This window comes from Myxine glutinosa, chromosome 5 (assembly GCF_964187855.1).
Source record: "Myxine glutinosa chromosome 5, kmMyxGlut1.1, whole genome shotgun sequence".
NCBI lineage: Eukaryota > Metazoa > Chordata > Myxini > Myxiniformes > Myxinidae > Myxine > Myxine glutinosa.
In genome coordinates this window covers 195,453,528-195,478,977 of record NC_136265.1, presented here as the reverse complement: position 1 = coordinate 195,478,977, position 25,450 = coordinate 195,453,528, and the positions used below count along the sequence as shown (strand labels likewise).

The window sequence follows — 25,450 nt, the reverse complement described above, 5'->3', positions numbered from 1 at the left end:
ACGTGCGACTGAAGGTGCTACAGGAATGTGTAATTTATTGGTTTCATGCTTTAGCATTCGCTGTTTCTGCATTGGCTGTTTGCTTCTAGCCTCCCACCCGTGCGTAGCACGGGTATCTCACTAGCTTTAGAAATTGAAACTCCCGGTGAGGTTTTACTGGCAATCTGGATATCTTTACCACTCAATTTCTGATAAATTGCTAATTGGGGGAAACATGGTATTTCCGTCACTTTTATTCATTATACATCCCATCGAAAGAGTCTGATCAAATCACTCGATGACTCGATACGATCAATCAATTAATCAATCCGATTTCTTACACAGTGATTTTCATTTAGCACTTCAAAAAGAAGAATTGAACTTCATTAATCGAATTACTTCACGACGCCCCCAGTGGTGTTTATAATAGAGGACATGGATTTGTCACTCCCCCCCCCCCCCCCCCCCATGGAGGAAGACCCGCTCGTGTTCAGGCCGTTGGTGCTCCTATGGTTGGCAGCGAGTGCCCCAGAAGCATTGACGGAAAGAGAGTGGCAATCATATGTGTGGGAAAATTGCATGCTCCATCAGGGTCGCCCCAGTAGCTCAGATGGCAGAGCACTGGTACGGTTTTCCAGAGGACCTGGGTTCTATTCCTGGTCTGGGCATGTAATTTTCCCACATATATCAATTAAAATGATAGGCTAATGACTTATCATTGATATATGAAACAGGTACATGGACCCTTACAAAAAGAGAGGAGAAAAAAATAGATTCATTTGAAATGCATATGTTGAGAAACATGCTAAATACTAGAACGGCATTCGGTAGAGTGCATACCTCCCCCTGGCTGCACCGTTTACGTTTTGTATTCCACTGATAGGCTGGAACCTGATTCGGATCTTCACCAAAATATAATCAATTCGTCCGTGTCACACACCCAACATGTCCACCAAATCTCGTCCGAATCCGTCCGTTACCTTTTGAGATTCGGATCTCAAAAATGAGATTTGAGATTTGAGATGAGATTCGGTCCATGTTTACTGCTCACAATCAGACAAACAAAGCGGGGTGAAAACATAACCTCCATCCACCTTCGGTGATGCGGGTAACAACTAACAAGGAATGGTTGCTCTTCGGTTTTTTTTATATCAAAGTGAATTTACATCAAGGGTCATTATTGAAGTCTTCTCAGTTTGTGGTGGTTATTGACGTGTTGGGTGAAGGAGCTAGAAGAGGTTTACCATGCTCTGAGGGACTTCAGGATGCATCGGTTGCATGGCAGGAAAGTTTGGGAAGTGAGTGACTGGGGATCATCCTTTTCCTTGTCAATCAATCATGCCTCCCATCTTCCTTCTTTCTGTTTGGACCACTTTTGAGTTAACTAGCTGATCATTCTCTTAATTTGTGATTGGACTTGTACAACCTTCCTGTATTTCTAATACAAATTTGAAGCTCATGGAGGAACGAAGACTTCATCGCTGGAGTCCTGGTGTGGAATTCTGCCTCGGAACCAATGCTCTCAGGTTCAAATGTCATGTTTACTGCGTTCATTTGTCTACTATATTCCAATGTCTTTGATACCTTTATCTGTGAATTACATTGGCCTACGTGTAAAATATGTAGTTCTTCTACAAGCTTCAGTCTGTGTAGGAACAAAAGGACATGCTCATACTCAGCTTTGCTGGGGTCAATTTCGACATTTCGTAGGCTCCACAAATTTCCCGTAATCAGTGTATAAAGCCGCACTTTCTTTCCCAGAAATATCTAGTCCAAATTTTGGGTGCGTATTATTTACGGGAACTAAAGTCAAAGCTCTATTTCTCCAGATTTCGTGCACGACACAAGACTCACCTTCATTACTGGACGCCGCCATCTTTAAAATGCAGTGCATCGTGCATTCTGTGCCAATAATCTGCCTCCTCGCAATAGCCCACTCCCCCACCATTTGCCCTCACACACCATCTCAATGATGATCTCCATTCATGACCATCGCCACTGAGTACTGCACTTGACTTTACATTTGCTATTTATATTATGCTTTTATTTATTTACTTTGTAAGGTATTAATTTTATACCTAGGATGTTCTTCTTTTTCTTCTCCAAATTTCAGCTTCCTAGCTCAAAATATGGCTGAGATATTGCCCGGACAAATAAGCAAACAATAAAGGCATCGATGCTTGCAATATCCACCCACCCTCCCCCACCCCCCCAAAAAAAACGTTGCTATGGATACATCAACTTGTCCATTTCATCAAGATTAAAATTAACGATATCAGGTCAATCAGATGAAAATTGATTATCTCTCAGATGAAAATTTATGATTTTAGAAGTTTGACCTTGAGTTGACCTTTGACCTTTTAACCTCAAAAATAGTTGCTTTTGCAATTCACTGGTCCACTATGCAATTGCTCTTTCATCTTCATGTTAATCGGATGAAAATTGACGATTTTTCAGATGAAAATTGATAATTTTAGAAGTTTGACCTTGAGTTCAACTTTGACCTTTTAACCTCAAAAATAGTTACTTTTCCAATTCAGTGATGCACTATGTAATTGCTGTTTAATTGACAAGTTAATATGATGAAAATTGACGATTTTTCAGATGAAAATTGATAATTTTAGAAGTTTGATCTTGACCTTTGACGTTTTTACCTCAAAAATAGTTTATTTCCCAATTCAGTGACTCAATGTGCAAATGTTTTTCAACTTTCAAGTCAATCGGATGAAAAATGATTATTTTAGAAATTTGAACTCATGTTGACCTTTGACCTCAAAATTAATAGGCTTCTCGCGTTGGTTGTTATCTCCATATGCAGATTTTAGGAGGTGGGTGGAAGTTCTCTCAGAACTCAAAATCTCCACCTCCTTTTTCAGGAAAGGATCATTATTCATGAACCATATTGTGAAACTTCATTCTCATCGCTTTGTTCCAAGGGCTCTTTTTAGAATCTTCACTTAACTTCTGACAGCCTCCACTTGTAGGTCGTTTGTAGTGATATTCCCCAGAATTATTTTTAAGTACTCAGTAAGGGTTTTCATGATCATCCCTGTTGCTCCGACTATGACTGGTACAATTTCAGCTTTCTTCAATTTCCAAGACCTCTTGACCTTATTTTTCAGATCATGGTATTTGAGCATTTTCTTGGTTTCTGAAGCAGTTAGTCCAAAGTCATTGGGAATGGAGACCTCAATCAACAGTGCCATCTTTCTGTTTCGTCTTCTCAGTTGTGACTACCTCTACAACTTGGTAAAGTTTCATGACAATCGGTTTAGAATTGTGACCTGTGGATGAGTGAAAAACAGACAAACAAACAAACAAGAAATATGTCGTGCAAAGTACAATACTTGTGAAATCCCTAAAATAAGTTGTTGACCTTTGGCCTACGTTGACCTTTTGGCCTATGTTGACCTAAAAAATAATTGGTGGTTAAATTCAGTGATCTGATATGCAAATCTTAAATTGTCAAGTCAATCGGCTGAAATTGAGGATTTTAGAAAGTTGGCCTATGTTGACCTGTTGGCCTATGTTGACCTAAAATATAATTGGTCGTTGAATCCAGTGACCAGATATGCAAATCCTCTTCAGATTTCAAGTCAATCGGATGAAAATTGAGGCTTTCAGAAATTTGGCCTATGTTGACCTTTTGGCGTATGTTGACCTTAAACATAAATTGGTGGTTGAATTCAGTGATCTGATATGAAAATCATATTCAAATTTCAAATCAATTGGAAGAAAATTCAGGATTTTAGAAATTTAAAAAGGTTGTTGACCATTGGCCTATGTTGACCTGTTGGCCTATGTTGATTTCAAAAATAGTTGGTGGTTGAATTCACTTCGCTGATATGCAAATCCTATTCAAAGTTCAAGTCAATCGGATGAAATTTGAGGATTTTAGAAATTGGAAAGGTTGTTGACCTTTGGCCTATGTTGCCCTTTTGACCTCAAAAATAAATAGGATTCTGTCGGACCACGAACTCTACCGTTTGGTGAAGATTTGTGAAGATCAGTTTAAAATCGTGACCTGTAGGCAAGTATAAGTGAGCGGAAGGACAAACACACACACAAACACACCAACTGGAGTGATCACTGATCAACATACTTGTTTAAAAAAAACATTTTTTGACAAGTAATTTTTTTTTTTTTTTTTTGTATACTGAATCGAGGCTCGTGAAAGAGCTAACGCACAAGACCAACCAATATACTTGAAAAATCTTCGATTTTGCAAGTAACAAACAAACGGAGTGCTCCCTTCGGCGATAATAACACACAGCGCCTGGAGATGGAATAGGAATGGAGCGGTGTCCAAAAAACCCACACAATACACCATAGGACCACCCTGATGGTAAAATCAGGTCATCAAATATTAAATGCATGTGGTAAGACTTCAGCACAGATCGTAAAAAACAAGTAGATTAAGGTGATGTCCTTCAGTTATAGAGTTTGGCCAAGATGAAAGGGGAATGCTTATAAACTCTTTATCAAAATAAATGATGACAACATTACATTTTTCGATGAATTGAATGTCATGTTCCATGAAATTGGTACCAACCTCAAATAAAGCATCTCTGGTGAAAATCTGACAGAGTGAAAATGAGGCTGGTGGTTGATTGAGCATTACCAATGTACCACTAACCAAAAGGGGGAGGTGTGCAATGGTCACATGGATCTTCACGGGTTCACTTGAACACCGTTCCTGGACAGTGATCTTTCTGCCCTATTAGCTTCATAAGTACGACAAAATGATTGATATCAAACTTTATGTACATATATACAGTGCATTCAGAAAGTATTCACACCCCTTGATTTTTTTTCCACAGATTGGTGTGTTACAGCCTAAATTTAAAATGGATTAAATTTAAAAATTTTGTCACAAATCTACACAAAATACCTCGCGATTTATAAATATAATGTTATAGATAAAATATAGTTTATAGATATTTTTTTAAAAAAATTCAAAATTTTCACAAATTTGTTGAAAATGAAATACACAAATATCTAATTACCTCCACTGCCAAAGGTGGATCGAGGTTGTGTTTTCACCCTGTCTGTTTGCCTGTCTGTCTGTGAACAAAATACCTCAAAACGTTCTGGACTGATTTGCCCAAAATTCAGTGGAGAGGTTGTGTATGTAACAGGGACGAAATGAATAGATTTTGGTGAAGTGAAGATACGGATCCGGATCTGGATCTGAGAATTTTTCAAGTGTCATGATATTTAGGGCAAAATAGGGCAAAAACGATACATATTATGATTATTTCAAAACGTTGTGGATGACGTATGACAAAACTTGGTGGATGAGTTGAGTAAGTGACAAGAAAGCCGATTGTATTTTGCCTCATGTCAGATCCAGATCTGGCCTATCAGTGGAATACAAACCGTAAATAGTACAGGCTGGTGGAGGTATGCTCGTAAAACCAAAGATATCATATAAACCAAAGAGTGTCGTTGTATAATTTGTCGTTATAAATATATTAACAATCAAAGTTGTCCAGGTATTTTTGGAACACCCTATGTATGTGTGTTGTGTGCAACACGTGCACACACACACACACAAACACACATAACGGTGGTGGTGGACACTTTCAAACGTGGTAGGTTTCTGTACCACCTCCTGAAACCCACCCACATGTAGAGATAGCAGTCAACAACAGCAACTTGCACACACACACATACACACACACACACACAAACACACACACACATATATATATATATATATATATATATATATATATATATATATATATATATACACAGACTTGGCATTTAATATGGAATATTTCTTTTGTGGGGGTGAACTTACTTTTCAAGATGTCTTAGAACCAAAAGTTCATTGGAATTATGTTGAAATTATTCTAGATTTTGTTAATGTGACCTTTAAAAGAAACAAAAACCACATTTGACATTTCGAAGCAAATAAATTGATCCTTGAAAGTGATGTAAGCTGACATCGAACTCAATTCATGGACAGTACTGTGTTAAACTTCTGTACGTTTTCCAGAAGTATCTCTTTATTTTGCACATTAGCCAAAAAAATTTTAAACAAAAGTGAAATTACGACTGGGATTACGGACAGTAAAATTACAGTTCAGTACTTCGTGTAACCCACACGAGCATTCAGGAGAGCACGTACACGTTGACGCATGCTGTTCACGAGATTTGCCAAGGTTTGGACAGGAATGGCTTGCCATGCAGTTACAATAGCCTGCTGCAATTCACGCACAGAGGTCGGCTGCTGGTCCAAGTGGTCGATTTGACGCGTTAATTCTGCCCACAAGTTCTCGATCGGATTCATATCCGGGGACATGGCAGGCCACTCCATATGCTCGACACCACGTTCAGCAAGAAAGTGTTGGATCATGCAAGCACGATGAGGCCGTGCATTGTCATCTTGGAAGACAAACTTTCCTCAAAAGGCTGCATGAGCAAATGGAAGCAATGTTTCTTCCAGAATGGCCCTGTACTTGAACTGGTTCAGGTTTCCATTCAGAACAACCAGGTCAGTTTTGCCCCCTGCATGAAAAGCAGCCCAAACGGTCACCCCACCACCTCCAGCTTGGACTCTTGGCACAATACAATCTTTGTTGTAGGCTTCATGCACTTGACTGCACACTCGGACGCGGCCATCTTGACGATACACCAGAAATCTAGACTCGTCACTGAAGATCACGTGATTCCAGTGTCCTGGCTGCCATTGACGGTGCTCTCAGGCCCACTGAAATCGGCGCTGGCGGTGTTGTCTGGTCAGGCATGGCTTTCTCAGGGGACGCCTGGCACGATAGCCTGCTTGAACCAGTCGTTGGTTCACTAGCCTTCTGGATACAGGCACATTTGTCAGTTGCTGCCACTCAGCCCTAAGCCGATTAGCTGACTTGGTACGGCCATTGCGGACTAACCGGTGCAGCTGGCGATCATCCCTCCTTGTGGTTCTGCGGGGACGTCCTGGCCTCGGTATTGGAGTAGGGACACCCCTCTAAGCATTTCGTTTCAGGATCTTTGACACCTGACCTTGAGTGATGCCATACTGCCGAGCAATAGCACGCTCTTTCATGCCGTAATTTCGTAAAGCCACCACTCCATGACAAACAGCATTGTCGAGTTGACGGACCATCTCCAGAGGAAGCAGCAATAACTTTTGGAGACGTGCAGCAGTTGTTTTCCACGAATACAGAACGCAACAACCCTTGTATACCCGACTGTGAAGCCAATCAATGCACCTGTCCATACATTTTGCCACGCCACCTGTGATATAATCCTGTTGTTGACTTCTTGCTGCGACAGACAATCAGTGACATGATTCTTTTAACAAATAAATCACCAAAGTGTAAAAGACACTCACCAGATTGATATACTGAGTTAAGAAAGTAAACCCAAGTCAAGAAAAAAAAAATATTCCATATTAAATGCCAAGTCTGTGTATATATATATATATATATATATATTGTTGTGGATCCCGGGGTTCGTCGACGTACTAAGGGGGGGTTATGCCCCGTTTCCCCACGAACTCCCGGTTCCACCCAAGCCATTGACCGCGAGCGACTAAACTCATGATTAACGGATTGCTAAGCAATTCCGATCGCCAATTTCCCAGTCACACGTCGAAGAGTTAACCGGTCAATATTCCCAAATACCTTCAAGACACGTGACCGGAGAAACCGGGGATCGAACCTTCACTTTCCCACACCTTTTGGAATGCCGAGCGGTTTTGCACGGTGTGGAAAAGCGGCCTTACCCCCAACACAAGATTTATGGACCCGATTCGAGCCAAATTCGGTTTCGGATGGTGCCAAGCCAATTAGTGAAAAGGACGTACCGCACAGTTTGGAAGTAAAGAACAAAATGTACAGCCTTTTATTTGTACAAGGCACAGAGAACAGAGACAAAGATACAGCTTACCAAATATTCCTTACCTAATAATAAACCCCGACTGGTACCTTCACACCCTGACTGACACACACACACACACACACACACACACACACACACACACACACACACACACACACACACACACACACACACACACACACTCACAGGGACAAAAGGCACTCTGGTTATTCAAGATCGTACAGATGTACGTGCTGGTACAAATGGGTTCCTCGCTGGTGCCCACGTGGCCTGGTGTGCGTGGCTCGATCCTCGATATGAGACGTGCAACCTGGATAAGGTAATGTCCGACGAACTTCAACGCAGGTGAGACGAGTAGAAAAGGTTCAACGCTCGCAGGTCAGCCAGATGGCGCAAAAGATTGGCGCAGACGCGATGTGTGTCGGGCGCCGAACAAAGGCAAAACACGTGTCGTCTACGAGGCAAAATCCAAGTCAAGAGCACAACCTCGTGTGCGCGGCGAAAATCCAAAGCCAAGAGAATCCAGGTGTGTCCTCGGTGAAAGTCCCAAATGCAAGAGAGAAGATCAAGAGCAGGAGGTCGTGGCATGGTGAAAGGGCAATAGCGCAAGTGTGTTCTCCACGTGGCGAAATCCCAGGGAAAAGAGAATCCAGGTGTGTCTTCTATGATGTCCCCGAAAGCAAGAGGTCGATAATGCCTGCGCGTTGGCTATTATCAGGCTTGGTCATGCCCTTCAAAATGTTCAGAGCCTCTCATTGGCTGAGGCTTGCCGCATAATGGAGACGGGTTGTCCCGCCCCCTTACTGGTCACGTGGGCCTGTACTTCTCGCCACGCCTCTCTACACATCTTAATGGCCACGCGTTTAACCAACGAACATCCTGCCTAACCTCAACGCATATTGGTCTTTTCTTACTACACAATGGGGCAGGGCTAATCTGTACATTCAATAGAAAATACCTAACTAATGCAGGTTACATGTTGTCGTGCAATTTAACTATAGGGAGTTTGCCTTTATGGCACAACTACAACAATATATATAAATATATATATATATTGTTATGTCGATGTGGTAGAGCAATATGTATAACAGGTAGAGCTGAATAGGTAACATGCTTTGAGGTGTCGCGGTAAGGAAAACTACCCTGTAATAAGTTCATGTGTAGGCGTTTTGTCGGTTAAGATGTATACTTGTGAATCTACCAGGAGGTTCGAGTGATAAGTAGTGTAGGGATTAAGGAATAACGCCCCTGTGTGTATCACATGGTTCGCCAAACCTTTGTCCCTTTTGGCACTGCACACCACTTAGACATTAGTTAGGACCTTTAGTACAACACTAAGTAATGCCCTCCCCTGACATGACTTGGGAAGAGACCAGGCCAGGACACCGCCGATAATGGCCGCCGCCACCTACACCTCCAGACAGGCCTATCCACCTTGAATACCACGCCCAGGAGGGCTGTGCTCGTTTTGGCGTAAATGGACGCGGGAGGCACGAAGCGGGTCGACAGAGGGCGGGAAGTTACGAGGCTCTGATTGGTTGGCAGCCCGCCAAGGCTGACGTCACGGGCCGGAGATATTAACGAGCGCCGGACGCCATTTTGCGAGTTGAGTCACGAGCGCCGAACGCCATTTGGGGCAGTTCGTTTGAGCAGACGAGTTGGATCCCGAGTTGAGTTGTGAGTTGGATCCCGAGTTGAGAGGGCAGTTGAATCCCGAGAGAGTCGTTCAGAGATTCCGAATTCCAGTGAGAATCTAGCAGATTCCTGGAAGATTCATGGCCTGAGTTGGCCGTCCCGGTGAGATCCGAGTTGGCTTGTCGACCGTGTACGAGGGTCGACCTCGTGGTGATCGGTGCTCGGTGCTTTGGAACTTGGAGTGAGGCGTGCCACGGGACGAAAGGAGCCGTGTGTTGGACGGTGGCCAAAGCCAACGACAAAGACCAGATAAGACCGAGTTGCGCGTTCACCAGTACATGACGTGTTCTTTTCCTTAATTCAGATTCCCTCGTTTGTATTTGATATCTGGTGTGCGGGATCCCGATTTAGGATATTTCATTACCGGTGCGTGCTTTTCCTGTCGATGCTTTTCATTTAATAAACCCTTCTATTCTTTTCTGTACATATACTTGTACGCAGTTTTCCGGGTGATTGATTTAACAGGTAGGCCTGAAGGGGCTCTCGCCGCTCCCCTCCATCCCGCGCGCTTGGGTAGCTTTGGTTTCGGAGTCCGCCATTGAGTTTCCGCCTCAGGGGTTAAGGCCTTCGCGATCGGCATCCGTGACTGCCTGATATTAATTAAAGGCGGCTGCGCGACAATATATATATATACACAGTCGTGGCCAAAAAAATTGGCACCCTTGCACTTTTTTCAAATAATGCACCATTTCTTCCAGAAAATTGTTGAAATCAAAAAATATTTTGGAATCCTCCACATTTTTATTTCTTTGGTTTTCAGTGGGACAAAACAAAAAAGGCTGAAAAAATGACTAAATCTTAGCTTATTACACACAAAAATCCTAAAATTGGCCGGACAATATTATTGGCACCTTTAAGAAATTGTTGGAAATAATTAGATTTCAAGTTGGTGATTGTCTTTTACTTTGAACTTCAACTTACCTGCAGTGAGCTGCAGGTGCCTGCAATATAAAAATCACTCATTCAACCAGTTTGAATGGAGAAAAGGAGTCATTCTGCTGTTTTGTGTCTGTGTGGATCGCAATGAGCATGGAGAAAATAAAGAAACCCAGAGAATTGTCTGAGGAGGTCAGACACAAGATTGTAGCCAATCATGGACAATCTCAATGCTACAAATCCATCTCCAGAGACCTTGATGTTCCTGTGTCCACTGTATGCAATGTTATCAGGAAGTTTAAGGCCCATGGCACTGTAGTCAACCTCCTTGGATGTGGCCGAAAGAGAAAACTTGATTGAAGATTGCAGTGACGGATTGTTCGAATGGTGGAGAAAGCACCCCGATCAACTGCCAAACAGATTCAAGCTGACCTTCAGAGACAAGGTATGACAGTTTCAACTCACACCATCCGTCGCCAACTCAATGAAAGGAGACCCAGGAGGACCCCACTGCTGCTGAGAGAGAGGCATAAGAAAGCCTAACTGTAGTTTGCCAAAACACACCTGAACAAGCCAAAATCCTTCTGGGAGAATGTCCTGTCGACAGATGAGACCAATTTGGAGCTTTATGATAAAGCACATCATCTCTATGTTTACAGAAAACAAAATGAAGGCTTGAAAGAAAACAACACCTGGAGGTACAGTCAAACATGGAGGGGGTTCAGTAATATTTTGGGGTTGCTGTGCTGCCTCTGGAACTGGGTACCTTGAATGTTTGCATGGCATCATGAAATCAGGAGATGACCAAGGCATTTTGGAGCACAATGTTCAACCCAGTGTCAGAAAGCTGGGTCTCTGTCGAAGGTCATGGGTCTTGCAGCAGGACAATGACCCCAAACACACTTCAAAAAGCACCCAGGAATGGTTCAAGACAAAACGCTGGACTGTTCTGAAGTGGCCAGCAATGAGTCCAGATCTAAATCCCATTGAACACCTGTGGGGAGATCTGAAAACAGCAGTTGGGAGAAGGCACCCTTCAAATCTGGGAGGACTGGAGCAGTTTGCACAAGAAGAGTGGCCCAAACTACCAGTAGAGAGGTGTAGGAAGCTCATTCATGGTTATAGGAAGCACTTGACTGCAGTTATTTTGTCCAAAGGCCGTGCTACCAAATATTAAGTCTCGGGTGTCAATAATTTTGTCAATGCCATTTCTTTTTATTTTCTGATTTAAAAGGATATATTAAGTTCTGAATCAAAAACAAAGGTTCTATAATATTAACAGTGAAATAAAGAATTGAGGAGACGAAATATTTTTGTCAATTTCAACTTATTTTTAGAGAAAATTGTGAGTTATTTGAAACAAGTGCAAGTGCCAACATTTTTAGCCACGACTGTATATACAGTATATATAGATATATATATATATATATATAAAAAAAAACACACACACACACACACACACACACACACACACACACACACACACACACAAAGATGGATACTTTGAGACCTGGGAGGGCTCCGTTTCACATGCTGCAACCCATATATGGAGATAACGAACAACCACCGAAACACAGTGTCCCATATTTATGGATGATAAATGCAAGCAGGTATACAAGATCAACACCCAAATAACCAAACTGATCAAGAAAACAATGAACACTGGATACCAAGCACATTGATATTAAAGCAATCGGAAGTTAAGATCAAAATGCCAGGAGTCAAGATATGATGCGGGATCTTGCAGGATGACAGCCTTTCACCCCTCCTGTTTTGCCTGGCTCTGGGCCCACTGAGCAACCTCATTAATGAGCAAGGACATGGATATACCCTAACATCCAATACGATAGCGTCCAAAGAAACAGGGAGATGACCCCTCTACTTTACTTGCATGATTTTAAACCCCTTGCCTGAACAAGGAAAAATTGGCCGGCCGCTGAAATTAGAGAAGTGGTAATGCGATGACATTCAAATGGAATTTGGCCTAAATAAGTGTGTCAAGTGCACATTCAAACAAGATAAACCAACAAAAACGGACAACATAAAAATCGCCCTCGATACAACAACAATAAAGGGTCGAGAAAACAAAGCATCATACAAATACTTTGGAGAGGAAGAGGGCAACCAAATTAATCACAAACAATTGTGCAAAACAATTACCAAAAGAATACCTGTGTAGAATGAGACTGATCTTGCAAACAAACCTCTCCCTGAAAAACAAATTCAAATACATAAACGAACTCGTAGTATTAGTGTTCCAATACTGTTGCGGAACTATAGACTGGCCACAATCGGAAGTCAATAAACTAGATAGCAAAACAAGGAAACTCCTCACTATCCACAAAATGGTCAACAACAACAATGCATCTCAAGACTGTACACGTCAAGGCGAGGAGGTAGCGACCTGATGGAGCTCATCCAATTGCACGGAGTGACAACTGTACGATCGGCTGAGTAAGTGAAGAGATCAACAGACTATTTATACACAAACATGAAGACAGCGAGTAAGAAAAGGGATCCCTAAACCACCTAGTAAAAAATCCAAAGACAGGTGTGAATGTAAGATGTCATACATGAAAACAAACAGCAACAAATAGAGGCCCAATGATTGAAATATATATACTGTTACGGATTCGTCACTTCTGCTGTTGTGGTTTTCACCCATTTGACATATTTCTGATATTATGTATTGATATTATTCTCAAAAGGTTTATTATTCAGGAACAGCTATCTAAAGTTTAAAAGGTTGACTTAAAATGATACAGGAAACCGAATCGGAAGAAAGGAGGTTAAGAAGAAGAGGCGGCGCACGCAAAGTTGGAGAAGACGCTTGACGTCAAGGCTTCATAGCGAGGCTGGTCTACCGACAGTCGCGTGGGAATTTTGAGTTCCTTGAAGGGACATCTGGCGATAGGAATTATCGCTGGAGTGGAAAATCTGCGTAGTCAGATTTGGGGCGCTGAGATTTCGACGAATCCTCGCCTAGTCGCATCGGCTCAAGTAAGAGCCGTCGGCCATTTTGAACCCCGCGCTTCGGACACCTACAAAGGTTTTGCCTCGCATCATCTTCATCCCAACATCCTACTGTTTGTCGGGGATGTGTGTGTGCGACCGCTTCGTCTCCAATTACGTTGCAGTTCGCTGAGTGAGCGGTGAAGGTGCCCCTCTGAAGGGCCGTTGTACAGTTTCGGCGGGGTGATCCCCATTGTCAACTGTACGCGATTCGAATATCGACTGGAGAGTGAGATTCGGGCTTCGACTGGAGATCGTTCCAGCGACCGCTGAGGTGAATCACATTCGCCTTGGAAAAGGTTATAGAGACATTGAGGAGTGTCCTTTTTCACTCGCTGGGAGCAGTGAGTAAACTGACTTTATTTATGGTATATAGAGTGCACTCTTAATTGCCATTTGTTGTACCGTTATTCCTGTGTGATATTCAATATATTATTTGTTCTTTTATAATTATTGGTGTGGTTTCACGATTGATTTCTAACACAGAGAATAACATATTTTTCTGCCGAGGCTCCTCTCGGGGTTCGGAGGTTTACCGAGACCAGGAGATCGGTGAGGAACCCGTAACAATACATATATATACATATATACATACATATACATACATATACATACATACATATACATATACATACATATACATACATATACATATACATACATATATATATATATATATATATATATATATATATATATATATATATATATATATATATATATATATATATATATATATATATATATACACATACATATTGTTACGGACCGTGGATAAGATGTTGTGTTTGCCGAGCGGATGGCCCCGCGGCCGTACAGTTACCCCGACTAACCCGATTCCCGAACGTTGGCCGGATCGCGCCACAGATATTCAATAGGGAAAAGACTAAGGCGACACGGATGTGAAGAAGAAGCAGACAAAAAGGTTGGAAATACGAATATAATTTATTTGCTATTTACAGGCTCAAAAAAACCAAGGAGAAGGAAAGATAAGAAAATAATATACAGAAGATATTAGACACAGTGCAACGCTAGCTTATACAAACTTAATTAACCCAAGGACAGAACAAACAAAACAAACTCACGTACACAAGAAGGATGGAAAGGCAGGAGGTGGATGGCTGGAGGGAGAGGAAGGTCCAATGGTACTGCAGCACGATCGGCGCGTTTGACCGCCGCCGTTCCTTCGCAGCCCTGCTCCGGGTCTGCCGTCAAGGCCCCACGCTGCTGTTGTTGCTGCTGTGACTGCGGCTGCTCTGGGGACGTCGCGTGCTTTGCCAGGACTCGTCTGGTCCAACCACACAACTGAACAACGTGCTTGCTTCTTGCCCAACTCTCTTGCTTGGTCCAACTTTGGCGAGCAAGGCGACGAATAGCAGGCTTTGTGCTTCCCTGGACGATCTCCCTTTTGGACAAGAATCGCTGCTGGATGATCTTTCTGGATGATCTCTCTGGATGATCTCTCTGGATGATTCTCTGGATGATCTCTCTGGATGATATCTCTGGATGATCTCACGCAGTACCTTGCGCGCGCGCTTTTATAGCGCCTCCGGCGATCAAGCCGCCGGCCTTCAGGACACACCCATCGGTGTGCTCACCTCGGCCCTGGTTGGTCGCGCGACCCTCTGGCTCCGCCCTTGATGACGACGGGCGGGCACGCCTTTCTTCCCCGACCCAAGCACATGTTCAATGGTGGTTTTGGAGGGGATGTAATTGGCAATTGAGGCTTGGCAATGAAAGTTTTGGGAGTGGGAATGGGGAATGAAAGGAATCTACTCTATTTCACTTGGTGCAATGGAGTGTCATCTTAATGGGAGACAAGGCCTTACCCTAATACACATAATAAAGATATAACTATCAACCAGGGGGAAATCTATGATTGGCTGACGTGTATGCTTTATGGACTAATTATGGGACGCCCTTTGACCTTTACACAACACTGGAGGCAGGAGGGTCCAGAATCAAGCAATATTAATAAAACACACAATAAAAAAAATACAATCCTCATATCCACAACAATATATATACATATATATACATATATATACATATATATACATATATATACATATATATACATATATATACATATATATATATATATATATATATATATATATATATACATACATATACATATATATATATATATATATATATATATATATATACATATATATATATATATATATATATATATATATATATATATGTATATACGTGGTTTTGGAGGGGATGTAATTGGCAATTGAGGCTTGGCAATGAAAGTTTTGGGAGTGGGAATGGGGAATGAAAGGAATCTATATATATATATGTCAAGTCGTAGATTCTTTATTGACAATTCTCTGTTATGACAGCCGACTGCATGTCCCAACGTGAGGTAAACCCCGCCGGGAACGCGAATAGAGCGGCGTGCAGGGAGTGTTGAGATTCGTGCGGAGGCACGAGGGTGCGCGCCAAGACGGGGGGGGCGGCGTGGCGTCATCGCGTTAAGATGGTTGTGCCAGGTCGATCGGCGATCTCTGAATTTAAATCGGATTTTTGTCATGTGTGTTGTGAAATTAAACGTCTATCCGAGAATCCTGGCAATGTTCGTTTTATTAAAATGTGGTACAAACCTGCGTTTCCGCCGTGCGGCTCCGTGGAAGTTAGAGTAGAGTTATTGTGTTTTTAGGCAAGAGCCGAGCGAGCCGCGAGTCACGGGTGTGCTGTATGAGGTTGCTCGGAGGATGTGTGCCCAAATGCATTGTGGGTCATTGCGACTTTGCTGAATATCGGACGCTGGATGTCGGACGTTCATGCGCGCGTGGAATGTGTAGTTTCAAGCGGAGTGCTCGAATTGCAGATATAAACTTGAAAAACATTAATTATATAATCATAGCGGCGCCTGAATTTTAATAAACATGCTTCAGTTTGTGTTTAAAATGAGGTCATGCTGGACAATTGTATACGTGTGCTTTTTTCGAGGCTGGTCGTAAAACCACGCCCACATGCGCTTGTTTTTGCGTAATGCTAGTAGAATGACATGAACCTATCGTTAACCATATATATTTTGTTTTAATCACAGCAACGCATGACTCTGTATAAACATGCTTTGAATTACTCATGTACACAAACCCATAAAATATATGGGTTTGTTTGGCTAAGCATACACTCTCCTCTTTGTGAGTTACATTTCTGTTTTCTCGGAGCCCAGAGAAACATTTGGTCCGAATGATAAGGAAGGGCTGACTCCCCCGAATGATAACGGTGGGAGGGACTCTCGCCAGTCGCTTTGTTCTCTCGGAGATTTTCTGATAATCGTATTCGTATATAAGTGAATGAGAATCAATGCGTTTTCAGGAAGGCTTGACGTGGCATGTTCTTGCTGTAGCTTGCTGTAGAAGTCTGTCTCCTCCGGATCTGTATAAGTTGGCTTTAATAAAAAACTGCGTCATTTTTCAGGCTTTTGTGGACTTCTTCACCAAACGAAGAGCTGTTTCTTCACAAATGGTACCAGGAGTGGGGTGTCAACAGACGCGGAGGACGGGAAGCGGAGCCCGGGCGACAGAAGGAAGGCTGCTCGAGGCCGGGACGCTGGCACTCTAATTTGATTAAGGTGAGCAATTGTCTTATACCAGAGGGCTATCTTTCCAAATTTGTACCTTGCTTCTTCGAACGGGTTCAGTCCGCTTCCCTGTCATCCGCGCTGTCTGCACTCGAACAGAAATTGTAAGTAAAGGCTCATTTAGGCCTCAGAATGACGTGGTTTTGTTAAAGCCAGGATAAACAAGTAAGGACTTAACAGTAAGCTTAAAGTTACAGTTAGCACCAGGAGGGGAAAATGAGGTCGGACAGCCATATAGGCTGAAGCCAGGTGGCCAAGATTTTTCCAGGAAGGAACAGCCCAGAGACAAGATGGGGTATGCCATTGCATGCCAGGGAACGAAGGGCTATGGCTAACTTAGATAGAAGGCCAGAGGAACATAGAAGGCCATAGGAACATGGCCAGTAAAAGGATTTGCGCAGGATATCGGTGAAGATAACGTTCGGTACAAGGGAAGGGGAAAAGTGAGGTCGGATAGCCGTAAAGGTTGAGCCAGGCCGAGAACTTTCCAGGAAGGATCAGCCCAGAGCAATAAGATGGGAAGCAAGCTAATGAAAGAAGGGGACCCCTTAAGGGAACCCCGGCATCTTTCATGTTTAAGAGGCATCATTTTGCCGCGGTAAGACCATTAAAGGACTGGGCGGTGTTAACTAAAGATTTAAATAATCCCTGGCCAGAGGACAAGTAAGTAAGCAGTTAAACAAGTAAATCAGCGAGTGATGCCGCTGGACCAGATGCCAGACCAAGACCCCCCACCCCCCCAAGCCCTGAGCCCTGTCCCCGGGCTACAGGCGCCACCTCTCCCACCCCCGCCCCTGTTCCCCCAGGGGTTAGACCCCCATAAAACTAGACCAGCCGCCCCTCAGGTTCACCTTAGCCCGGGCAATCCTTTTAGAGGACAAGAAATTAATGAGGCGGACAGCGGGTTCGCGGCCCCAGAAGGGCTAGGAGTATTGTATTGTACCCCTCAGTGGAAGGGCTCACGGAATCGGAGAACTCACAGCCTACAATCGAGATGTGTCCCTTTAAAAAAACCATTTGAAAGAACCAGATTTGGCGGCTATGCAGGAGCGGGTGAGAACCTTGCTGGCTGAACAGCCCGGTCACGTACCGGAACTTATGCGTTTGTGGATACAAAATACAGGCGCAGATTGGCGGGACGTCTGCCACATGGGAGAGGCTGTATTGCCAGCGCGGGTGTGGGACCAGGCCAAAGTACACGCACGCTGGCCGAATGTAGCACCAACCCCGGCCCAGACCCTCGACGATTGGGGGGCCCTGGTCGACCTGTTGTTGGCCGGGGTACACATCGCACTAAGGCTAACCGACCAATTAGATGAAGCGGCCGAGCAGTGGGACATGGGCGACGATAAGAAGGCCGATGTAAAGGACGACATGTTGCAAATGATTGCCCAGGAATCCATAAGGGCCCCCTCCCCAAAATTTGGAACCCACAAGGGCCCCCTCCCCAAAACTGGAACATACAAGGGCCCCCTCCACAGCCGCAGAATTGGGCCGTGCAAAAGGACCCCCCACCCCCCCCCAAGACCTGAGCTCAGTCCCGGGGCTCTAGGCAACACCCCAACACCCCCCGCCCTGCCTTCCCTTTTTTTCACCTCAACCCACCCCAGTCCAACCCGTCCCAAAAAAAAAAAAAAAAAAAAAAAAAAAAATCCTTTTCCTTGAATGAGAGACGTAACATGAATGAGCAAAGACTGTTTGGGAGTGGCTGGAGAAAGGCATGATTTGAGTCGATCTGAGTTTCGCGCGAAGAATGGGAGACTCACTCGTATATGAATGAGGAATGAATGTATATTGGGATGTTAATTGACGTGTGTATCTGGCCAATGCATTTGTCTGTCATCTGTTTGGGAGTTGTTTGGGAAGCGAATTGATATAAATCGGGTCAGGAAAGCACTCGGAGTGCCCTTGTCGATCGACTGTTGATATGAAGCGGTTTCTTGGAGATGGTTGCAGGATGGGCTGTTTTTTTTTCCTTTCGGACGTTCATGTCAGACGAGCCATGTCGGAATAGTGGCCGGCTGCGACATATATGCCAGGCAATGTCACAGGACGAATACGTTATTTAAGATGGATTTATAAGATGGATAGATGGATGGATTTATTTAAGATGGCTAAAATAAACGATTTCAAGACAGAGAATATCGAGTTTTTGTTGTTGTGGAAGCGTCAGGTACAGTACGCTTGGAATTTAATTTAACCGGGTCGAGTACAGTGACGTGTTCGATCGAGCTGTGGGGATTTGAGATGGATTTGAGTCACGTTAAATGGAGGACATTTGGGAGGATGAAGAGATGCAAGTAACGTGGATTAAATTGTGGTATCACGAGTTGGGTGCCAGAGATATTGTGGTTATTATAACTCACTGATTATAGGGGGCGCCGGGCGCACCGAGTACAGATCGGGTTGCATGATGGAGCACGCATGCATGGATTTTGGCTTTGCGAGGCTCCGGATAGAAATTGGCATTTCGATGCTGTGGATTATATTGTGCCTGCCCGGAAAGGTGATGTCCTGTGCTGGGGCTGGCGACATGCCTCTGTTATTTGTCTGTCTGTCGGTCTGATTGTAAGTCTTTGGTACTGGGAGATGCTGTTGTCTACTCTGAATGACAGGTGGTGGTATCCAGGGCGCTGAGGAGTTTGTTCACGTTGTAAAGTTTGTTTATTTAGTTTGTTTATTGTAGAGAAGAGTGCTTTTGGGATTCCGGAGCCAGAGTGGATAATTTGAGGGTAGTAGGTGGAGTAGAGGACATCTTTGCAGTGCTGTAGGTGGTCCTTGTAGGCTTGGGGGTGAACTAATTTGGGTTTAATAGGCACAAGCTGGTCTAAACAGGGTGAGGAGGATGGTGTGATTGATGATGTCAAAGGAGGCGTTGAGGTGAGGAGGATGAAAATGTTGAGGTTGCCGGCATCAGAGGAGAGAAAAGGTCGCTGGTGATTTTGAGGAGAGCAGTTTCAGTACTGTGGCTGGAGCAGAATCCGGATTGGGATGTTTCATACAGGTTATTGGCAGAGTGGTGATGTTTGAGTTGAGTGGCCACAGCACGTTCCAAAACTTTTGACAGAAAGGGTAGATTGGAGATGAGTCTGAAGTTATTTAGGGTGTCAGGGTTTAGTCCAGGGTTTTTTCCAGAATGGGGGTGAAGTTTCACGAGTTTTTGGGGAAATCGGTATGTGAAGCTGGATTAAGTTGGAACTGCTTGATGAGCCATGGAGATGGATTGGGTTTTGCTGTTGGTTGTCTGGGAGTTCGGTTGTTGCATTGCCAAAGGTTTCTGTGTGGTGGACACACTCGTTGGCTGTTGTCTTGTGTGACGTGGATGGAGATGTATGTGGCTGCGTGTGGCTGCCTGGAGTCGGGAAGACGGCTACAGTGGTTGATATTGGTTGTGGATCGTCCGGGGTGCTTCGATTTGCATAGGGGGTGAAGATTGGGATATTACATTATTTTAAGTAAGTATTGGTATGAGTAATTACATAAGTAATTATGAGTTATTATGAGTATTAGTTATGAGTAAGTGATTATTTTAGTAAAGTTACATGTTTCGCTGTGTTGTGGATCTGGGGACAAGCTAGTTTGATGGGTACCCTGGGGTCTTCGGCGTGTCTATGTGTTTGGCTGTCTGTCACACCGGACTCTTGAATGGGTTTTCATGAGACGAATTTCAGACATAACAGTGAGAATCTATTTTGAGCGAATCACAGTGGGTGAGGAAAACATTGTGTGTGACCAGACACCAGAACTGACCAGAATTGAAATTGGAAGTAGACCAGGTTATTTCTATTATTTGTTTATTCGTGAAAATAAATAAATAATAGGGGGAGGTTAATGGAGGTTAATGGTGGTTTGTGTGTGTTAATGGAGGTTAATGGTGGTTTGTTTGTGTTAATGGAGGTTAATGGTGGTTTGTTTGTGTTAATTCTAGTTGAAACTCTCGCTGAAGTAATTTTCGTTTATTTTTATTTTTTGATTCGATTTGAGAGTTGAGATGATTGATTTTTTATTAATTTTATAATTTTATTTTTATTGATGTTGGAAACAGGTAATGGGATGCTGAGAGAAGGATTGAATTTAATTTGAATTGGACTGGATTAAATGGGATTGAATTTAAAAATTGAATATTGGATAAAATTGGATCCACTTGAAAAAAGTGGATTAGGAAATTGGAGAAAAGGTGTTCTATGAAACTATGAATTGAATGAATTGAATCTATGAATTGGAGACCTGTAGACCAGGCGCTCCCAGGAGACTTGTGGACCAGGTGTTCCACCAGAGGAAAAAGACCAGGTGTTCGTGGAGCACTTCACCTGCAAGAACGCCTTGGAACCAAGGTGGAAGGGACCAGTCCAGGCGTTGCTGACTACACCAACGGCAGTCTTTTGCGAGGGCAAGACCTCGTGGATCCACGCCACGCACTGTAAGTTGGCCATACAAGCACCAGACACTACACCACAGCAACCACAGTAAGGATGGGCCTAATCATAGGTACAATACTATTGATAGCGACAGCAGCTAGGGGAAACTCCGATTCCAATAGATGCGAAAACAAAACCCGACACCTCACCGTAACATGGGGACAAAGAGTATCACTACCATGTTTCGAACAGAAAGCCCTGCACACAAATTGGGTGAACATAAATTGGCTAGCACTGTCGGCAGGGCCTGGACGCGTTGGCATGGTACTACAAAAGCAACGAGAGTTCCGGGAAGACGGGCAAGCTAGCATTAAGACCTTGGCCCAACCAGGATACCAATGGGGAACCCCTGATTTTAAGCTACAAACACGCACACGCCTAGGGAAAGACATGACCATGCAGGTCCGGTGCAGCGTCTGGACCCCTGGCGCGGCCGGTGGCGAAAGGAACTACATACCATGCATCGAATACATACTCACGCCACAACCCCAGAATAAGGCCCCAAAGAAGGGTGAAAACACATATTGGAAAGTGGCCAGGGAGGTGGCAACAATTCAAAATAGGACACACTGCTGGTCGTGCATGCGCTTTCCCCAAGCAGGCACCACAGGAATACACATGATAGTGCTACCTCTGTCCCTCAATGACCTCTGCTCACAACCTATCGATTCCCCATGTTTAGTCACCACGCTGGAAAGAGAAGGGGTTGACAACGGCAAGAGTTGCAATCGACAATTTAATTATCGCCCGTCAATGATTGCCCATGTGGCCGAGAGGCCTGCCCCCGTCTGGGTCAAACCACAGAAAGGGAAGGTCTGCCTCCAGGGTTCCGGCCACTTGCGTATGGGAGAATCAGAATGCGCCTACACTCTCCCCGGGAAGCTGGGACAAGGGAGCTCGGGGATTACATTACGAATAGTACTGCAAGATAAACACAACCACAACATAACGGCTATAACATTCTCTAGGGGGGTTAGTAGGATTAATGGGGTGGTAAAGGGACTCCAGTGCTTATCCACCCACCTGGTCCCACCCCATGGGACAATGTTTATATGCGGCGACAAGGCTTACCCCTATTTACCAAATAATTGGGGGGGGCACATGTTATCTGGGTTCAGTCCTTCCTGACGTTGAGATACTGGATGAGCTAGACCCAAAGTCCTTGGACAGGCGTTATAAGAGGTCAGTCATGAACGAAGATGGAACCACTAAACTACACGGGAGTCTATGGGAAAAGGTGTTTGGTTTCTTCTTCCCAGGAGCGGGCACAGTCATGGATAGTTTCCGAATAGACAAATTGGCTTTGACCCTAGAAAAGGTGGCAAACGACACCGCTACGGCTCATGACATACTATTGGACACGGTAATTCACATGCGTACAATGGTGATGCAGAATCGGGTGGCTTTGGACATGCTCCTGGCAGAGAAAGGAGGGGTATGCGGAATTATAGAGGGAAAATGTTGCACTTACATACCCGATCCATCTGAAGGAGTGTCAGCCGCAATAGTGAGACTAAGGGAAACTAGCCACGCCCTGACGATCGATCGGATCGCGCGCGAAAATTCTTATACATTTAGCTGGCTCACTGACTGGTTCCAGGGATGGACGGGCACCATAGTGAAGTGGTTATTGACCGCACTGGCTGTGATAATCGGGGTAGTAATTTGGGGGGCACTAATGAAATCTCTAGTCCTCCTCTGTATGAGAAAGTATTTTACAGGATGGAAAGTGAAAAAGCCGCCGACAACGACTATGGCTCTGACCACAGAGGCCGTCGACCTGAACGGGTCCTTCAACAAGGCAGTTGCGACCGGCGCTCCAGAAAATTGCATTGAATTTTGTAATGACTGTGATACTTGTGCGGATCCCATGTGGGAACTGGCTGCTGCCTGTAACGGTGTATGTGATGACTGTGATACTTGTGCTATAAACCCCTTGCGTGTACTGGCTAACGCTGCTTATGTATTACAAGCTGACAGCTGCACGCCCCCTTCCGACCCAACTATGGATCTGATTGCGACACTGGGTCTGGCGGTCGAGGGACCCGACGCGGATGTCCTAGACCCGCAAGCCGACCAGGCGCCCATGGGAGACTTTGACATAAAGGAAGTTCCTCTCTTTGCTTCATATGTATTAAGTTCAAATGCTTCAAGTGAATCGGATTTTTACGCTCTGTACCCTGACCAGGAAATTGAGACACAAGATACTGACAATATTATGTATTCCCCAGAACAGCAGCACGTGAGGGACCTCATGGGCATGATCGTTGATTAACTTCGAAGATCTGCAAGGACTGAGTCTGCAAAGGGTGGGGGGAGCAAGTTCCGCAGGGGAGGTGACGGGCCCTCTGGCGGAGCAGAACCTCATCTGGACCAGACGCCTTCGTTGTGGATCCGAAACGTTAATGGACTTTCATGTTCTGAGCCCTCAGGTTCCAAGCACGCACCGCACGACACGCTCGCCAAATCGCCAGGCGAGGCGCTTTGGGCGCACGATATGCCCTTGGGAGATACCCGCATTACAATTATTTTTTCAATACCCGCATTACACAATTATTTTTCAATAAAGCCCGATGTGGCACGTTGTCTCTTAAGATACTTTGTCTCGACGAGACAAGAGGAAGGAATGTCAAGTCGTAGATTCTTTATTGACAATTCTCTGTTATGACAGCCGACTGCATGTCCCAACGTGAGGTAAACCCCGCCGGGAACGCGAATAGAGCGGCGTGCAGGGAGTGTTGAGATTCGTGCGGAGGCACGAGGGTGCGCGCCAAGACGGGGGGGGGGGGGGCGGCGTGGCGTCATCGCGTTAAGATGGTTGTGCCAGGTCGATCGGCGATCTCTGAATTTAAATCGGATTTTTGTCATGTGTGTTGTGAAATTAAACGTCTATCCGAGAATCCTGGCAATGTTCGTTTTATTAAAATGTGGTACAAACCTGCGTTTCCGCCGTGCGGCTCCGTGGAAGTTAGAGTAGAGTTATTGTGTTTTTAGGCAAGAGCCGAGCGAGCCGCGAGTCACGGGTGTGCTGTATGAGGTTGCTCGGAGGATGTGTGCCCAAATGCATTGTGGGTCATTGCGACTTTGCTGAATATCGGACGCTGGATGTCGGACGTTCATGCGCGCGTGGAATGTGTAGTTTCAAGCGGAGTGCTCGAATTGCAGATATAAACTTGAAAAACATTAATTATATAATCATAGCGGCGCCTGAATTTTAATAAACATGCTTCAGTTTGTGTTTAAAATGAGGTCATGCTGGACAATTGTATACGTGTGCTTTTTTCGAGGCTGGTCGTAAAACCACGCCCACATGCGCTTGTTTTTGCGTAATGCTAGTAGAATGACATGAACCTATCGTTAACCATATATATTTTGTTTTAATCACAGCAACGCATGACTCTGTATAAACATGCTTTGAATTACTCATGTACACAAACCCATAAAATATATGGGTTTGTTTGGCTAAGCATACACTCTCCTCTTTGTGAGTTACATTTCTGTTTTCTCGGAGCCCAGAGAAACATTTGGTCCGAATGATAAGGAAGGGCTGACTCCCCCGAATGATAACGGTGGGAGGGACTCTCGCCAGTCGCTTTGTTCTCTCGGAGATTTTCTGATAATCGTATTCGTATATAAGTGAATGAGAATCAATGCGTTTTCAGGAAGGCTTGACGTGGCATGTTCTTGCTGTAGCTTGCTGTAGAAGTCTGTCTCCTCCGGATCTGTATAAGTTGGCTTTAATAAAAAACTGCGTCATTTTTCAGGCTTTTGTGGACTTCTTCACCAAACGAAGAGCTGTTTCTTCACATATATACATATATATCTGTGAGAAATAGTAGAAACGGTCTTCTTCAGAGTCGGCCCCAAGTTCAACGGAAGTCTTCCGTTGAACTTGGGGCCGACTCAGAAGAAGACCTTTGTTGGTCGAAAGCTTGTCAAATTAAAGATCGAAGTCCTGAAGCTATGTCCGCGTCTGATTTAATCTCCCGATTATATATATATATATATATAG

General features: G+C 44.2%; 1 protein-coding gene and 1 long non-coding RNA gene across 3 annotated transcripts in view; one reads left to right on the top strand and one right to left on the bottom strand.

Annotated features, from left to right (window-relative positions):
- LOC137426536 (homeobox protein Meis1) overlaps positions 1–25,450 on the bottom strand; it is a 214,203-nt gene that overhangs the window by 160,221 nt on the left and 28,532 nt on the right. The window lies entirely within an intron of this gene.
- LOC144892445 (uncharacterized) lies at positions 19,978–24,019 on the top strand. The gene is made up of 2 exons (XR_013623663.1): positions 19,978–20,857; positions 20,918–24,019. It is a non-coding gene; the product is annotated as an uncharacterized LOC144892445 (long non-coding RNA).